At 42.4% G+C, this 18,142-nt stretch overlaps 2 long non-coding RNA genes across 9 annotated transcripts; both read right to left on the bottom strand.

Annotated features, from left to right (window-relative positions):
* Positions 1 to 5,860: 5,860 nt before the first annotated feature.
* LOC124686603 lies at positions 5,861 to 8,871 on the bottom strand. 2 transcript variants are annotated; one of them, XR_006997882.1, is made up of 4 exons: positions 8,668 to 8,871; positions 8,396 to 8,517; positions 8,220 to 8,312; positions 5,861 to 6,494 (listed from the first exon to the last, which is right to left on the bottom strand). It is a non-coding gene; the product is annotated as an uncharacterized LOC124686603 (long non-coding RNA). The 2 variants fall into 2 exon arrangements; XR_006997881.1 differs by having other exon boundaries at positions 8,220 to 8,292; positions 8,668 to 8,865.
* A 38-nt stretch (positions 8,872 to 8,909) lies between these two features.
* LOC124686576 lies at positions 8,910 to 12,717 on the bottom strand. 7 transcript variants are annotated; one of them, XR_006997868.1, is made up of 10 exons: positions 12,626 to 12,717; positions 12,391 to 12,525; positions 12,140 to 12,217; positions 11,624 to 11,723; positions 10,972 to 11,078; positions 10,816 to 10,884; positions 10,133 to 10,169; positions 9,908 to 10,035; positions 9,409 to 9,546; positions 8,910 to 9,215 (listed from the first exon to the last, which is right to left on the bottom strand). It is a non-coding gene; the product is annotated as an uncharacterized LOC124686576 (long non-coding RNA). The 7 variants fall into 7 exon arrangements; XR_006997864.1 differs by having other exon boundaries at positions 9,913 to 10,035; XR_006997870.1 differs by having other exon boundaries at positions 9,913 to 10,035; positions 10,985 to 11,078.
* Positions 12,718 to 18,142: the final 5,425 nt, after the last annotated feature.

Genomic DNA, 18,142 nt, shown 5'->3' with positions numbered 1-18,142 from the left:
CATATGTAGGAGGAATAGATCACATCAATATTATCATAGCAATAGTTAACTTCGCAATCTACAAGAGATCATGATCATAGCATAAACCAAGAACCACACGGTGCACACACTAGTCACCTTTGCACACGTGCGGGAGGAATAAAACTACTTTAATAACATCACTAGAGTAGCACATAGAATAGTAGTGATACAAAACTCATATGAATCTCGATCATGTAAAGCAGCTCATGAGATTATTGTATTGAGGTACATGGGAGAGAGATGAACCACATAGCTACAGCGGAGCCCTCAGCCTCGGGGTGGATTACTCCCTCCTCATCATGGAGGCAGCGATGGCGGTGAAGATGGCGGTGAAGACGGCGGTGGAGACGGCTCCGGGGGCAATTCCCCGCCCCGGCAGGGTGCCGGAACAGAGACTTTTGTCCCCCGAATTGGAGTTTCGTGATGTGGCGGCGCCCCTGGAGTCTTTCTGGAGGTTCGTCTTTTCTGTCGATGTTTTTAGGTCACGACGGCTTAAATAGGCGAAGAATCGGAGTCGGAGGGGCCACGGGGTGGTGCCACCATATATAGGGGGGCGCCCCCCCTTGGGCCGCGCGGCCAGGTGGTGTGGGCCCCCCTGGCACCCCTCCGACTCTTCTCTCGGTGCTCGGAAGCTTCCGGGAATTATAAGGCCCTCGGTCTTGATTTCGTCCGATTCCGAAAATATTTCTTTACTAGGATTTCGAAACCAAAAACAGCATGAAAACAGCAATCGGCACTTCGGCATCTTGTTAATAGGTTAGTTCCAGAAAATGCACGAATATGACATAAAGTGTGCATAAAACATGTAGGTATCATCAATAATATGGCATAGAACATAAGAAATTATCGATACGTCGGAGACGTATCAGCCATCAACTATTCTTTGTTGAATATCATGTGAGTTGCTATGCATGTCCGTCTTGTCTGAAGTAAGAGAGATCTACCACCTTAATGGTTGGAGCATGCATATTGTTAGAGAAGAACATTGGGCCGCTAACTAAAGCCATGATCCATGGTGGAAGTTTCAGTTTTGGACATATATCCTCAATCTCATATGAGAACACTAATTGTTGCCACATGCTTATGCATTAAAGAGGAGTCCATTATCGGTTGTCCATGTTGTCCCGGTATGGATGTCTAAGTTGAGAATAATCAAAAGCGAGAAATCCAAAATGCGAGCTTTCTCCTTAGACCTTTGTACGAGGCGGCATGGAGGTACCCCATTGTGACACTTGGTTAAAACATGTGCATTGCAAAGATCCGGTAGTCCAAGCTAATTAGGACAAGGTGCGGGCACTATTAGTATACTATGCATGAGACTTGCAACTTGTAAGATATAATTTACATAACTCATATGCTTTATTACTACCGTTGACAAAATTGTTTCATGTTTTCAAAATAAAAGCTCTAGCACAAATATAGCAATCGATGCTTTCCTCTTTGAAGGACCATTCTTTTACTTTTATGTTGGGTCAGTTCACCTATCTCTCTCCACCTCAAGAAGCAAACACTTGTGTGAACTGTGCATTGATTCCTACATACTTGCATATTGCACTTGTTATATTGCTTTACATTGACAATTATCCATGAGATATACATGTTACAAGTTGAAAGCAACCGCTGAAACTTAATCTTCCTTTGTGTTGCTTCAATACCTTTACTTTGATTTATTGCTTTATGAGTTAACTCTTATGCAAGACTTATTAATACTTGTCTTGAAGTACTATTCATGAAAAGTCTTTGCTTTATGATTCACTTGTTTACTCATGACATTACCATTGTTTTGATCGCTGCATTCATTACATATGTTTACAAATAGTATGATCAAGGTTATGATGGCATGTCACTTCAGAAATTATCTTTGTTATCGTTTTACCTCGTCGGGACGAGCAGTAACTAAGCTTGGGGATGCTTGATACGTCTCCGACGTATCGATAATTTCTTATGTTCCATGCCATATTATTGATGATACCTACATGTTTTATGCACACTTTATGTCATATTCGTGCATTTTCTGGAACTAACCTATTAACAAGATGCCGAAGAGCCAGTTCCTGTTTTCTGCTGTTTTTGGTTCCAGAAATCCTAGTAAAGAAATATTCTCGGAATTGGACGAAATCAAGACCCAGGTTCCTATTTTTCCCGGAGCCATCCAGAACACCCGAGAGCCGCCAGAGGGAAGCCCTGGGGGCCCCACACCACACCCTGGCGCGGCCAGAGGGGGGGCCGCGCCGCCCTATGGTGTGGGCCCCCCCAGCCCCTCCGAGGCTGCCCTTCCGCCTATTTAAAGCCTCCGTCGCGAAAACCCTGAGGCGAAGAACCATGATACGGAAAACCTTCCAGAGCCGCCGCCATCGCGAAGCCAAGATCCGGGGGACAGGAGTCTCTGTTCCGGCACCCTGCCGGAGCGGGGAAGTGCCCCCGGAAGGCTTCTCCATCGACTCCGCTGCCATCTCCACCGCCATCTTCATCACCGCTGCTGCTCCCATGAGGAGGGAGTAGTTCTCCATCGAGGCTCGGGGCTGTACCGGTAGCTATGTGGTTCATCTCTCTCCTATGTACTTCAATACAATAATCTCATGAGCTGCTTTACATGATTGAGATTCATATGATGATGCTTGTAATCTAGATGTCGTTATGCTAGTCAAGTGAATTTTACTTATGTGATCTCCGGAGACTCCTTGTCCCACGTGTGTAAATGTGACAGTGTGTGCACCGTGTGGGTCTCTTAGGCTATATTTCACAGAATACTTATTCACTGTTATGAATGGCATAGTGAAGTGCTTATTTATATCTCTTTATGATTGCAATGTGTTTGTATCACAATTTATCTATGTGCTACTCTAGCAATGTTATTAAAGTAGTTTTATTCCTCCTACACGGTGTAATGGTGACGGTGTGTGCACCCGTGTTAGTACTTGGTGTATGCTATGATTATGATCTCTTGTAGATTATGAAGTTAACTATTGCTATGATGGTATTAATGTGATCTATTCCTCCTACATAGTGTGAAGGTGACAAGTGTGCATACTATGTTAGTACTTGGTTTAGTCTTATTGATCTTTCATGCACTCTAAGGTTATTTAAATATGAACATTGAATTGTGGAGCTTGTTAACTCCGGCATTGAGGATTCGTGTAATCCTACGCAATGTGTTCATCATCCAACAAGAGTGTAGAGTATGCATTTATCTATTCTGTTATGTGATCAAAGTTGAGAGTGTCCACTAGTGAAAGTCTAATCCCTAGGCCTTGTTCCTAAATACTGCTATCGCTGCTTGTTTACTGTTTTACTGCGTTACTACTGCTACCATATTACCACCATCAACCACACGCCATCAAGCTATTTTCTGGCGCCATTACCACTGCTCATACTTATTCATACCACTTGTATTTCACTATCTCTTCGCCGAACTAGTGCACCTATTAGGTGTGTTGGGGACACAAGAGACTTCTTGCTTTGTGGTTGCAGGGTTGCATGAGAGGGATATCTTTGACCTCTTCCTCCCTGAGTTCGATAAACCTTGGGTGATCCACTTAAGGGAAACTTGCTGCTGTTCTACAAATCTCTGCTCTTGGAGGCCCAACACTGTCTACAAGAATAGAAGCACCCGTAGACATCAGCGTCAGGGCTTCGTTTAAAGCTGAACTGCTTCGCTCATCTTTGTCCTCTAGTCCTTGAGAGAATCTTTGACCAGACTACCAACGTGCTACAGTATAGCCTATGCCGGTACTCTGGTACCTTCTTAGCCTATTCCGGTATACCCCTCCTGTGATACCGGTATAGTTTCATTTAGCCATGAACCTGTCTTTGTTATCCGGAATAATTTTTAAACCGGTACATCAACAGCTTAAACAAGACTAGTTTGCCATGCTTTTAGCATACCGAGGATCATCCCCCAACAGGGGGGCAGGCAGGGCGACCGCCCCAGGGCCCCGGAACCGAGGGGCCCCCAAGTCCCAGCTATGCATATGCAGCGGTCGTATAAAATTTTGTGATGTAACGTCATTAGAGTACGCTGAGGATTTCTCTCGTATAGCTGAGGAGACGGGCGACCAGGACGAACCGTTACGGACCAATCCATGAATCATTATATTCTTCTTCTAGTGGGCTTGGACTTAGGGCCTTTTTTCCTTTATATTTAAACTCTGTCGTATTTCTTTGGTTGGAATGGGCTTTTCCTTCTTCTTTTTTACATGAATGGGCGTCCATCTAACTAGCTACGAATGGATTAATTAAGATGGTGCTAATAGGGTGGAAGGTAAATGCCACATCATTAAAAAATACTCCATCCGTCCCAGTTCGCGAGGCAAAGTTTCAAAAAATATTTGTCCCAAAATGCCTCACCTCCTACGCACATTTGCATTTAATATGGGAGTAAAACTGATTCATTATTGCATGCAAAAGACTCCTCCTTTCGTATCTCACTGTGTAAAACGAGGCTCATTAGTACTTTGCATGCACCATGTGTGAAACGGTTTCAGTTTTTGCATGTTCATTAGTACTTTGCATGCACCATTTGCATTTAATGTGGGAGTAAAAATGAATTAAAGGGTAGAAAATAAAGTTATTTTTAATTTCCCAATTAATTGCATTAACGTTTTTACGTGGAAATTTAGAGCCAATGAGAATTCACCTTGGGCCAAGATATTTGAAAACTTTGCCTTGCGAACTGGGACGGAGGGAGTAGTAAATGCCACATCGAAGGATTTTTATCCGCTAAAACAAAAGCAAGCTTTATTTTCTATCCGTTGAAAAAGAAAAGTCAGGTAATTTTGAATTGAGCGTTTATCTCTCTGATAGTTGGCAAAGGTGGAATTGCAAATTTACGACAAGGTACCAATCTGATTCTTCTTATATTAGACGTCGTGCGTGGAATTTGTTGGTTGTCCCGTCGAGATGACCAATCATCAGCTCTCTTGCTGCCATGCCCTTTATCCGATACTAGATGACCGGTTGCGCTATCGCGCAAAATGGTAGAATCAAGTCAGAATTGAAAACATAAGCTTTAGCTTATTTTAGTATTAATTTTTCTTATTTTAGTATTAAGAATTAGCCTATAATTTAACTATTTTAGTATCTTGCAGACACACCATTCCATCGAGGTGCTGCAGTAAGATATGACAATTTAGTTCGATTTTGCACTATTTTTTCAGCTTTTATGATTTTGTGTAAGCTCTTTCACCAAATTATGGTTACTATACCGAAAGAGGTAGCATTATAAAAGAATCATAAAAGTATAATTTTACTAATACCATGAAGAATATCTTTAGAAGAGAATTCAAATTATTGCGTAATACGGGTAACGGAATTAGTGGTGGTTATTAATTTTGAAGGCGCAAACTATAACCAGAATGCAAGGAAATAGGAAAATATCCCTAACGCCACTTGGGCTAATTGTCCAATTTTCATACCAGCACCATATAAGAAACGGATTGAGATGAAACGTCATAACTAAGCGTCCCCTATAAAAGATATTGAAATCTCCTAAGAGGAATGATACAAAAGCATCCCCTAAAAAAGATAATGAAATCTCCTAAGGGGAGCGATACAAAATTCTTCATCTTGCATCACCATACTCCTTCCACTTGACAGACTATCAACCAGATCCGAGAATGAACGTAGATGATAGAACACTCATGGAAAGCAGCAACTTCATAACTCACATGGTCTTGAAGCACATGCTTCAGGCAAGTTTAAACGGTTCAGCCTTTCTGTCAAAGTTTTCGGCTTGTCACATACACACAGGAATATCAGCTTGAAGCACCGAATGCTTACCACACTCATGGATTGAGGATGGTGACATGCTCCACCCTCTAAAGCGTGTGGTATGGTGAAGGACCGAGCAACATCTCCACTGTTTCACAAATGTTAATAAGCCGATCTGATACAAACATGAATACATGAAAAGCTCATTTGCTTAATTTGCCATAACTGAGTCAAACAATCATGGCTTAATTTGCCATAACTGAGTCAAACAATCATGAACTTTTGCACGATGGTCTTAATACATTTCCAGAAGATCAATTAGTGAATGATTTGAAGCTATGAAACCTCGTGCTGGTCCTCGCCTCCTTCGGCTGAGGACACGCTGACCACACCGCCTCCGGATCAGACCCGACTGTTGCCATAGTCCTTGATGATGAGCCCAAGGTAAACCGAGCACGGTGCTGCGCACGACAACCCCTTCATCTCCTGCTCAACCTCGACCCCTCCCGATGTTCATCTTCTCCCACGCCGCTTGTCTCCACTGGACAAAGCACATCGCCGCCATACCTGGCCATGGAGCAGCGAGACAGCGAGCAGTGGCAAGATGCCAGCTTGAGGCAGTATCTTGGTGCTTGATTCTTCAGATGACATCGGCTCAGCGCATTCAGTGTCGCCTCCCTCGGAGGCAGGCCGCCAGTCTCTTCATGACATGAACCAAAGCAAGCTCACTTAGGTACTCAGTTGTGGCCACACCTCCGGCACGCCTGCATTTAGTTAGTTATATAAGAAGCTCCTACTTAATACCACAAATTAACTCAAATTAAATATTCACTTTGAGCACTTAACAGATTCATGTTATTTTTAGATTTTCTCTTTGCAGTTACAAAGGACCATAATATCATAAAGTTTGAGAAATAGCAAAACTAAGGTAGATACTACATGGTGAAGAAAAAAAGATGTTCCAGGTTGGAAAAAATGTTCAGGGCAGGGCAGCTCCATCCAACTAAGCACACAATGCATCTTCCGAAACTCGGGGAACAGGGAAGGACAATCTATGAAATAATTAGTAGGATCTGTATATTCTACGAAAAAGTAATAAGCCAATTCCAACTATAACTCGGGGAACATAATGTTCATGGCTAGGATCTATTCATTTAGATTAGTTTCTTCCATATTCCTGTTGACCCACCAGTGAGCTCCTTAATTTAAGTTTGCCTGAATCTAATTAATCTCAATAGGCAAGCAACTCTTTCTACAGAAGCTCCATACTCCTTTTTAGTACCTACATTTGTACTGACAACCAGCAATGGTACGCCATCTTACAGATCTCATTTACCATATAAAACCCATGAATCAAATATACCACATCTTACTACTATTAGAAAGGTCTTCACTAACAGAAGGAAAGGAACACTAAAAGATGGACAACAAGCAAAGTGCATATCTGAAAAATAAAACCACAGTATCAACATTTTCTACGCACTCTTTCAGAAAACCAGAAGCATCTCAAACAGCAATTGAGAAAGGAAAACTGTATGCTAAAATGGAATCCCATAAATCCAGAGTTTTAAAGAAATTATACAACAAAAAAATTGCTAAGCATTCTATTGACCTTGTCAATAAAAAATTGCGCGTAAGCTAGAAATCATACTGGCAAGGAGATCCAACAATTCTATAGCCTAAACAGTGATATGTATGCCCAGACCATTAACATAGATGGAACAACAGAATAGGTAGCCTTTTAAATAGTAGAATCTCTATTTGTTGGTGGGCACAGTTATAGGAGAAGATACAAATATAATAGAAAAACAAACGAAGCAGAAAAGATTCATCTGAATGGGGTACGAGTGAAATATGTTACTTGCTAGTAAAATTATAGCTTGACTAATTAAGCATGCGAAAAAAAATCACGAGAAGATGAGGGGCAACAACATAGGCTGGGATCAGTGTTTATTCATAGCAAGCAGGTGAATTGCCACAATTCAAAGAATTCATGGTCCTACTCCCTGTCTCATACCATGGCAAACATAAGTTAAGTTATGAACAGTTCCCACAGCCTGAAAAAATTAGTTTCAGCTTTTACAAACAAAAATGGTAAGCAAGACGTGAAACATGCTTAGAATAAAAAGGTTCAGTTGTGCCGAAGAAAAAAAACTAAGAAGCATGCTCCTTTGTAGCAGCCTGCCGAAGAAAAGTCCATAATAGAATTAGGGAAGCTAACACCAAATGGCACATAAAACTCCACCAAGTCAAGCAAGCATATAAGTAACTTTGGCAGCCACGGTCGTATGCACAAAACATTGGTCCTTCTCTGCTCTAATAGTTGCATACGGACTCATCTCAAATCGTAAGCAACATATGCTTCAAATTAAATAATTTCGGCATAATCCAGAAGTGCCTATCCATGTTCTAACATGTGAACATGCACATCAGTTGCTGAAAATAACAAAGTAATAAACAATCTACATGGGATGAACGGTGGTACTAACCTTCCAGCCGACCAGCCCCACACCCTCGTGCTGCCAGCCGCAGTCGTCGCGCCTCGCATGGCCAGTTGATGAGCTGTTGTACACAGAACAAAACTTCACACAATAAGAAAGTACTATAGTAAGAATGCTAGATAGTAATTAATTTGCAGAAAAATTCATCAATTGCTCTCCCTAACCTCTTGATGCTGATGCAGCATTGTTTGCCCATATCGTTGTCTCCACCTACGTTCCTCCAAGCTGCACCACTCAAGCCAAACGACCGCCTCTGTAACCCAAAGACCAATCCCGGTTCAAACCACTGCAAATAGGGTATAGTGTGACATATCAAAAGGGGAGGAAAATTTCCAGATGATGGGGCACAGCAAAAAAATAGCACACCAGAAATTTTGCTCATGGATCTAAAACAAAGTGAATCGGAGAGAGAAAGGAGGCGGATAATCATGCTCACCGAGCCTTTCTCTCATAGGAGAAGCTTCCCTCTGCCCTCGGAGCGTTTAGCTAAAAAAGGGAGAAAATAACATTGGTATAATATATACTGCAAACAGATTCATGGATGAGTTCCTCCATACTAATAGTCTAGTGCTTTTTAAACAACACGTACTGAAACTGCTTTCATATACTGTAGGCGCAAGCAAAACCATTTAACTTCAGGGTACTCTAACTACCTGAATAAAAAAAAATAACAAGAGCATCTCACCTGAAACAGAGGTAGAATGACGGACATCGCATGCTAGCAGCTACAGAACACTTGCAGAGTGGTGCTCCGTTGATGCCGCAGTGCGTACATCCCAGCGCTGCACCCACCTCTTACTACAACACGAGTGCCTCCCACCTCCGCTTGCACTCTCCGGCCGCCCTCCCGCATTATTCGAGGAGGGCACCCATGCGTTAGAGGAGGGTCGATGACGGTGGCCACTTCTGAAAGGCAGAGACGCATCAGGCCCAGCAAGCTTCCTCGATGGCGCACGAGATCATTCTTTATCTTCTTCCTCTGACCTGCACACGCGGTGTTTAGAAAACACATCGTGCACCGGAGTATTGATGAATGCAAGTGAGTTTGACAGCTGCAGCTAGAGACATATATAAGCATCATTTTTTTAAGGGTGGCAGCTGCTATTCGGGAGCATAAATAAGTACCTATCACAAGAAAGAAAGTGCATCATAGATAGACCAGTCCTAATAAATATACCATAGTGCAAGGATGTGGTGAGACGCCTTGGCATTGACCACTGCAGCCACCATGGCCGCAGCGCCAAAGCTTACCCCACCGTGCCCTCCTGTAGCGAATCGCAGCGCCTCTTCTTGGCTTGGTGACCTCGTCAATCACCTGGGAGAATACGTGCAATTTTAGAAATTATTTGAGAATGCAGTCGGAACCTGAGATATAAGCTGATTTCAGAAATGAAAACAAATCTGCACAATTGCACCTACGCGTGTGTCTCAAAATTGGAAATGACACCATACAAAGTCTAAGCTATAATCTGATGCATGTCTCAAACAACCTATAGAAACTTTCCCATGAAACAATCATCAATCGTCCAATTAACAATTTGCCACAAATGCAGTAGTAAAATCTCAAAAGACATCCATCGCCACGCCCATCGAGTTGGTGCAGCTCGCCATGACTCTGCTCACACGAACGTAAAGAAGGGGAAAGGATTCAAACGGTGTGGAATAGTAGAAATAACCTGACCATGATTTAGAGTTTGGAGTGGCTGGCCGAACCAACTCATCCCCAGTAGAAAATACAACCCTTGGTCGGAACTCGATAGTACGTGTGCAGAATATCCTAACTCAATTCTCCAGAAAAAACAACCTGCACATATCTCTACAAATGAGCTGGGCAAGGATTAATCGAGATGAACAAAAATAAATACAAATAGCAAATAGGAGTGGATAAGCTGATCATATACCTTCATTGCCCTTCTATCTGAACCGAAACCAGTAAGCCTGCAAATTAAACAACAAAAGGAGGCAAATCTTGAAGAAATCTTGATATCCCATAGTCCTAATAAAAAATACCCTACAAAACCAAATATTTCTTGACAAGAAGGAATCAAAGAACAAGAAACAATGCACATGTCACTTGGCTTGCACAACCTAGAGCAGAACAACCATGATTATTTGTAAGATGACACTCACTGTGTCCACCTCCATGGAGCTTGATCTTGATGCCCCAATATATCATGCTCACAACTATATGGTGATAATCACTTTGAGGCTCACCATACAAAATGATAACCTACATCTGATACTCAATTGAATAAACTACTTAATGCGGTATACAAAGTTTTAAAGGGAAATACATCAAATCCTAATTTCACGAAGCAGACATGATACGAACGGAAGTTCCGAGACATTAATCTTTAGTAGATATACCAGGACACACATGAAAAACGTAAATTCAGAGACATATTGTAGTAGCATCAAATTCTTTGAAAGTAACAAATCGTTTAAACATCTTAGCTAAATCATAAGTACAAAAAATACACTTTCAATCTCTTTTAGATCTAAATCTCAGAACTATGCGTCTACGTCTCGAAAGCACATACTAAAAAATGACCAATTTTGACACATTGGACCTTTAAATCATTACCTTATGGATGGGATCGATGATATCCATTTATAGAAATATGAGAATATCCATCAGATGCTATCCATGAACCTAGAAGAATAAGATACAATAAGTACCTATAATCTCTAAAACAAATGACTCATATTATATTTGATGAATGAACCTTTAAATCATTACCTTATGGATGAACCTGCAAAACAAATAAAAATTTGCACTGTGCATCTCTCGACTGCAGGCCAAAGTCGACATTATGTGGGGAGCCGCCTTTAAGCAAACCTGAATTCCTGTTTATTTTTTAGAGGTGACCTAAAATAATTCTTGAACCATAACTATGAAGGATGCATTTTAAACCATCAGTAATACCACTGGCAGAACACATCCTTTAAAAGCCCAATTCTAATAAAACATACAATTAAAAAGAAATAAACAGGAGATCTGCAACACTGTTAACTGAAATAAAATAGTGAGGTCCACCAGGCGGTAACCTGAATGCTAATATATATCAAAGTGAAAGAACATAAATGCAAACAATATTAATGTTAAACAAAGAAGTCATCTATTAGTTCCGTTTGAGCAAGCAAACTCTAAAAAAAGGATGCAAGAAGATCAACTAAAAACAGAGAGAGGAACTCTCAAATAGGATCAGATGAAGCAAACATAATTAATTAAAAACTCTGATCATACATTGGAGCATGCACATTTTCCTAGATAAAATGCCCTCAAGCTTCCACTCTGTTTATTCCCAGTAAGGAATGTGCAAAACAGTGATAGAAATTCATAAATATAGACATAAGAAAAAAGAACCCAAGTGAAAAAGAGAAGATCTCACCTAAGCTAAATGCTTCGCATGCTGTGAGCCATCCTCCAGCAACACGTAGAGAAGCGGTGAATTCCATGGGGCTTGCCTACGGTCAGTGTTGGATCTCAGCCTGCGATATTGGACTCACATCATATTATATTTTTCTTACCGAGGAGAACAGGAAAATAAAGCAGTGTTTTTTCGTTAGGCATATTTTTTTCATCCTGATCCTCATATTGTTCCTACTGAAGTAGGCATAACAAAATCTAAAGCTAAAAGGTGTCTACTATATTATTTGTAATCAGATTTAAACCTAAATCTGAACCTAAACCTAGCAAACATCCGATGAAATGGTATAATCATTTTTAAAAGAAAACATTCATTGATTTATTCTCTACTTTCTTTTGCTAAAAGGTGGAAGATAGAAAAATGAAGAATCGGTGATGTGGCGAAAGCCTAAATACACATTATAGGACAAACAAAACAAAGCATGTGGCTGCTCCTTAAGGGACAAAAGTAAAGAGCAATAATTTATGAACTGAAGACCTTTGCATGGAGGAGCAGCCACACCAAACTTGCCGCTCCAGCCTCTTATGCGGCAAGCGGCCTCCATGATGTTCCTTCCTAAGCAAAATTTATATTGGGAAACCAGCAAAAATTTCAGTATTTGACTAATAGCATAATCATGGGATGTTGGATAATCAGAAACTCTAACCCACAAAGATTTAAGATAGTAATGGTAAATTTTCTCTAAAAGCTAAAAAATAAAGAATAAGCAAACCCGAATTACTACCCACCTCCGTCTAGGTTGGAGTTCTTGGAGTGGTAGTAGCTGCAATCTAGGAGGAGCTTGCGGATATGGTTCTCACAGATGCACAGCAGCACCACAGATCTCCTCCCTCACATCTCTTCACCCCTCTTCATCTCCCTTCCTGTGATTAGCTAAAAATTGAACACCACGAACAAGATCCCCATGGAAGGGCAAGGAAAAGAGGAGAGAGACATAGCGCCTGAGCAAGAGTGGGGACTTACCGACGAATCTGCGCTGGTGCTCACCTCCTCGCCCTCCTATACGCTCCACGGGGGCTGCGCTGGTCGCCGCCGCCGCCGACGATGCAGTCCGGCCGGCCGAGTGGGAGGAGAGTGGGATGGCGTGGGGAAGGGCGGGGAGAAGTCCCTTGGACGAGCAGATGAAACACGAGCAGCGAGGAGGCCGCCGTCGTCGCCGCCGGTCGCCCTCCATCGCCTCCCTCCTGCGGGCCGGCCGCACCTGCTCCGCCCCGGCCACCCGCTCCTCCTCGCCTCCTCCCGCGCACCCGGAGGAGCCGCGGCGGCGACGACTGACGCAGCATCCGCGCGGCGACATGGAGGCGCTGACGGCGGCGAGGATAGGACGCGACAATCGGGCGGAGGTCTGCCATGGCGTGGAGGAGAGGCGGCGGAGGGGATTGGGGGCTCACACAGGGAAGAGAAGCGGGGATTGGGCAGCAGCCTCTCGCTAGGGTTTTTCACCGCACCAATCGCTCGCGAGATCGCGAGAGACAGAAGAGACGAGTCGATGTCCACCCACCGCTCCGTGGAACGTCGACGAGTGCGAGCACCCGCCGCTCTCTCTCGCTGTCGGGCCCGCACAAAGGGGGACCCAATCGTCATGGAGCATACACGAGCAGAGGAAGGTGACGAAAAAATCACCACATCCGACGGCCAGAGTGAAAAGCGGGTGGGCAGATTTACTGTCGCTGTGAAAACGTGTGGCCTCGATCGATTTGCCCCTTTTGAGGCCTCCTGGAGGCGGGTACTCTAGGAACATTTATAGAAGTAATTAGATGACCCGGTGCGCCCTGGCGCACAAGCAAATGCAAAACATTACTATAACCATAAATTTTATGCGACTGATGTTTCTTTATTTGTCCAAGCATTCAGTAGGTCTTCTACAAGCCCTTAAGCCTATATAAGCAATCTTTTTATAGAAAATAAAAACTTTCAAGCAACTATCTACAGATAACACATGTACAACACATGAGAAACTTTTTGTGCATCCAACCATTTATTCATAGCGAAGAGAAATAAATGTGTATAAATATTATGTTTTTAGGTGCCATCAAGACATTCAATAACCCAATAAGTACATAAGAATACATCAGGAGCATCACTAAGAAGCAAAGAACAAATGGGCGCAGGCCACCAAATGGTCCTGATCATACTTGCATACCAAGATCACTATACATCATTACCGGCGGTTCCCCTGATATTAAGCCTATCAAACAAATACTTTTGTACACCCACGCATGGGTGTGGGTGTTTATATAGTTGAAAAAATAGAACATACATACTGACTAAAAAAAGTGAGGACTATTAACCTTGCTATGAGGGCATGTGTGTGACTTAACAAGATTTCAAGTATCCTCTACTTTGGACTCCAGAAAAAATGAATTTGGTAAGCATATAATAAAATAGAAACAAAAGTGGTCAACCAACAGTGTAGCTATCTACATAAGATACTACTACTTTAGAAACAAATTATCTGGGATAGTTTTCAAATCTATTTCTCCCTCGGTCCATAAAAGGATATCGAGAGGTTCGTCTAAATTTGGATGTATATTTATGTACTATAGAGTGTCAAGATACATTCAAATTTAGACAAACTTTCGACATCATTTTATGGATAGAGAAGTATGTTCTATCTTCTGTAACACCAGTACAAACATTGAGGTTGCGGTTCCCAGCCAACAAACTGCAGCAACATGCATAAGCTTCTACCACTCTACAAATCTATAATAGCTGGGGTGATTTCTGAAGGTGTTATCTTCTATCCGAAGTGAAAACACGGATACACATTAACATAGAAACACCGACCATACTCCAAGCAGCAGTACTCAAACTCATCAAGAACTCAGATTGCATACCTCAAATTTCTCGATTTGATAGGGTGTTGGCTGGTGTATAGAGGCAAGTTGACAACGACTTGAGTCCGCCTAGTCTCCACATTGACGCGACCTCTTCCTCCAAAATGAGTCTGAAACTAAACAATAATTAATAGCATACACCCTTCCAAATAATAAAACCACAATTTAATCTATGGAGATTTTTTCCTGGGAAAAACAAAGTTACTTTAAATTCTTCACTTCCTTAAGAAAAGTGTGCTATTACCAACCAAACATAGAATATGTAAAGACATCCATGAAAACAATATGCAGCTTCCCTGAGCCGGCACTCCTCCTCCTGTTTCTTCATCTTGAGAGCCGGCCTCATGGCACTACACACATAAACAACCAAGTAGAAAATCAGACAACAAAATTAGGTAGATATAAAACCATAATCCAAAACAAGGATAGTAAATGATATGATATTTATAACACCCCAGAAAACACGTTAAGGTCAGGACAGGCACAAAACTTGACATAGCCGTATGAGCGCCAGAGAAGAGCAAAGCACATGAGCATAGAAAAGAAGCAACCCTGTGAAAATCGTACAACACAGCCACCAATGACTCTAGGATGAACCAACTACACAGACAACACCAACTATTTAACTAAATCAATTATGATAAATAACAACAAGCACACATATGTACAAATGAGCCAAGCATGAATAATCTTTAGGATGAACCAACACGAATCGAAATGTTATTGGAGAAGCTGATGTACCTTCATATTCACTAACCCAACTCTCCCAAAATTAACTTTTTTTTGCGAGAAACTCCCAAAATTGACTAACCAGAAAATTCAGTCCACTCAATGCACATAAAACATTTCTGTCCACTTGCTTGGTCACAATAATCAGCAAGAATCATGTTCCATTATTGCACCAATAGTTGGCAACTCCATAGGATGACTAAAAAAGGGAAGCATGTATTCTTTCAAAGAACTTTTTGGGTAAATTTATGTTTTAAACCAAAGGGGTGCCTAAAGACCTCTATGTACGTATAGCAAACACTGTCATCTTCCTTAGCTGCAGGAACAAATTAATTGAGGAATGGGTGAGATTTTAGCACTTGCTCTATTATTATGCCTTGGCTGGACATACCAAAGTAATTCCTAGTTTCGATCAAAGTATATACCTTTTAGTAGCCGAGGCACCAGTGAAAAACCTTAATTCATAAGAGAACCACAGCTTCACAACACCTTATGAACTTACATAAGTCATTATAAAATGAACCTGGAGACTTAAGAAAAAGTATATTCACATAATTGATGATCTTGCTTAAAAACTGGAAAGTAATAACCAGAAGTATTAATTGGGAGGTCACCTCTGTTGTCTCACATGCTACCAAAGATTATAATAAGAATCTTCCTATGCTCTAGAGGAATGGTGGAGCACAGGACATGAGGAGACAAATAGGAGTTGGCGGAGAACAAGATCATACCACTCACACCATCAATATATGTCCCTCCCGTTTTAGAACTCAGTTGCTAAAGCTAGCTTTGAGGAACCGGCAGGCTGCACAGACATTTTAAGTCCAAGTTAGTATTGTTTTTCCAGTGTACTGAACAATTAACACAAGGCATAATATGCATACCCATCAAGTGTAAACTGTTTTCTCCAAGAGATGACTCCAGCAATGTTTGATATAGGTACTATCTATCAATTATTAATGAATGCAAGTGAGTTTGAAAGCTGCAGCGAGAGACATGAATAAGCATCATTTTTTAAGGGTGGCAGCTGCTATTCGGGAGCATAAATAAGTACCTATCATAAGAAAGAAAGTGCATCATATCTCAACTTGTCTTAGGTCGTCATAATATTACTTGCACTTCAAAAATGCTCAAACATTTATTTCGTCAATTTGGGGTATAACACTACAACCGCTATACACAACATGAAAACCAATGTGGCCGCTGCCCTGCAGTGTGCCTGGGGACTCTGGTTCAATCAGCCCAGCGTCGGGCTACAGGCGGGTAGGGGATGGGCGGAGCCAAGGCATGGCTGTGTCTGACAAAGCATGAGAACAGCACCGGGACGTCGCCTCTGCGGCCACAATATGCTACCAAGACAACAGAAGCACGTACCTGCTTCTGGTCGCTCATTGGCCATTGTCGTTCATTAGCTGAGGTCAAGGTCATCCACCCACTGCCATCGCTAGGAAGCCGCCGTTATCTAATTCATTTTTCCAGTAATAGACTCTATTTATAGAGTGAACAATCAAACAGACTTGTTCAAAGATTCCTTTAATCTTTTCAGTTTGGTTACAAAATATAAATGAGCACGGTGATATAAAAAATGAAGCTTGTATGCCCACAACAATAGGCTCTTATGAATTGAACTCCAAATACTTCAGGACAATACAATACAAAAGTAAGTAGGTCATGCGGTATAGTAAAGTGAAGTATAACAGTACTACCTTGGTTTCACTCATGCCCGGCCCACGAATGTCCTGGTGATGATACTCCTTTTTTGAAAGTGCAGTAAAGCTACACCTAAGAAATAGCAGAAACCATTGTTAGTTGTTGCCACTCACACTGAAAATCTGGGATTGAGCATTATTTAGCAGACCACATACAAATATATAAAAAAAATCTTAAAGCAAAACAATATTGCTCACACCGGATCTCTCTTACCATCTTTGAGACAATAAATCTGAGTTACATGCATTGTGCTGGAATGGATATAACATATTTTTTTAAAAAAAATCAAATCTGCACCAGGATTTTTTGTAGCCGAAAGTTGAAACGCAAGGCACCAGATCCTTTTTTTGTAGCGCACACACCTGCTTGCAACCATATGAAAGCAGAACAAATTTTAATGAGAAGCACCCAATAAAAGAGAACTGCTACGAGATGAAAAAAAAACAGATCCAAAATCTGCAACTCACCGAGTTCCACGGTCATGGGCGCCTGGGAACTGGGATCATGGTCAGCGTCAGCGTCAGCCTTCTTGCTTTTGAGCGAAGTCGTCAATAAGGAACTCCTTTTAGTTCCCCATCTGAGAACGAACACATGGTCTGAACAGACGTATTCCTTGGTTTGGGGAATAAATCCCAAGCATGCATATTGAAGAGGATTTGGGTGGGGAATCGAGAGAGAAGGGGGTAAGTACCAATGGCCTATCCGGAGAGGAAGCAAGGAGGCGCAGCAGAGGCACCAGTGCAGACAAGGACGTGAGGAGGAGTGAGCAGCAGCGCCGCCGCTGCGCTTCCGTTGAGCAGGCAACCGACACCCTCGTTGGCTCACACCCCGTCCTCCTCCGTTCCCTGCAACCTGCACCCTCGTCCACAAGACAGAGAAGGGAAACGAGAGTGAGAGCAGAGAGAGACAGAGAGCAAAAGACATAGAGAGGAGGGATAACCAAACCCGAACGAATTCGGCCATGTACCTGAAATAGCAGGACCAGCTCGGCCACCTCCTCCGTCGCCGCACCCTTCGCGCTCACCTCCTTCTGCAACCGAATACAGCTGCCGCCACCGCATCCAGACGGCGCCATCACCGGCCCCGTGTCCAGCCGCCGCGGAGCACGCTCCCTGGCACCGTGCCCCCCCCCCCCCCCGTGTCCATCCGCCGCGGTCGCTAGGGCGCCGCTCTTCCTGCGGCGGAGCCGCAGGGAGGAGAGGAG

The sequence above is a fragment of the Lolium rigidum genome, chromosome 1, assembly GCF_022539505.1.
Source record: "Lolium rigidum isolate FL_2022 chromosome 1, APGP_CSIRO_Lrig_0.1, whole genome shotgun sequence".
In the NCBI taxonomy this organism is placed as follows: Eukaryota; Viridiplantae; Streptophyta; class Magnoliopsida; order Poales; family Poaceae; genus Lolium; species Lolium rigidum.
The sequence above is the reverse complement of the archived record's forward strand: the minus strand, read 5'-3'. Positions and strand labels throughout refer to the sequence as shown.